Genomic DNA, 1,292 nt, shown 5'->3' with positions numbered 1-1,292 from the left:
GGGGGGGGCTCCGCTTTGCGCAACATGTCACACTGCTCCCTCCTCATTATTTGTTGACGCACTAAAGCACAAGTTGTTTCTGCCTAATGCGAGATGGATAAGGTGCAACAAACTGAAAATAATGAACTTAAGTTTACAAATCAAACTCATTCAGATGTATATGCCGTATGTAAGTATTGTGGCACTTAACCGTTGCTAGGCAACGACCGCGAAATAAGCAACTATACAAAAGCCATTGCTAAGTAGTGCCTATGTAAACAATGGCCGTTACTAGGAAATGGCAGTAGTAGCTGATCGCAGTCCCAGTAGACCAGTAGAAATCAACTGATTTCGTCAGTATGTCAGCATATAAATATTTACATTTTGTCCACAGCCTTCAAGCTGATACAAAGAGACAGCAGATCAGCTTTATTAGGTTCTTGTTATATCTGACTGGTCGGCTGAACAAAAAACTGTTTTCCCTCCGGAACTGGGTCGTTTGAACTACAATCGGGTTCGCTCGGAGGCATTTTCAGTACGGGTCGGAGAGACGCCTGCCCGCACTTCTTTCCAATATAAGTACCGTCGAAAGTTAATCTTTTTGTCAATATGAATATAATAGTCATGTTTGTAATAATTCATATAAAATTATGTTCTTCCGAAACGTCATTGAAGTTCCACCAAATTCAACGGCGGTACACTACAGTAGATAGTATTGTTCATTTCTTGTGATACAAAATAAGGCAACGTATCAATAGAAACCAATTTATTGATTTTTAGTGAAGCTAAGTACGAATAGCAAATGGTGGTCAATGTTTCTTATTAATTCCGTTTATCTTAACGTCAGTATTGTGACGTATAGACCCATTGGTATGGAAGGCGTCGGTAAACAAGCCCGCAACAATAGAGGAGACCCATTTCTAGGCAACACCCAAAATACACGCACGCAACAATAGAACCATTGTTGCAAAAGGTGTTTTCTATGTGGGTTCGCATATATATATATATATTGCTAGGCAACGGATCTCTTTTCTATGGTATGTTCCGACCCGAGGCTAAATAAGGAGAAGCCAACAATAACTGACAGTTCAATTGGAAGTCAGAATATTTCCCGTGGACTGTCCAGTTGGAAGATGATCGCGTGTGAGTGATTTGTAAACTGTTGTAACCAGTTGTATAAAGGTCCAATAAAATCGATCATGAAATTCAAAACCCATCTAATTAGTCACGTAAACCCCAGATACGTGACTATTAATAGGTGTCCGTGCTGCATTGGGACATGAGGAATAAGGCTAATGCAATTCCGTGTTGAG

This window comes from Cryptotermes secundus, unplaced genomic scaffold (assembly GCF_002891405.2).
Source record: "Cryptotermes secundus unplaced genomic scaffold, Csec_1.0 scaffold688, whole genome shotgun sequence".
Classification (NCBI taxonomy): domain Eukaryota; kingdom Metazoa; phylum Arthropoda; class Insecta; order Blattodea; family Kalotermitidae; genus Cryptotermes; species Cryptotermes secundus.
This window is presented reverse-complemented; position numbering follows the sequence as displayed.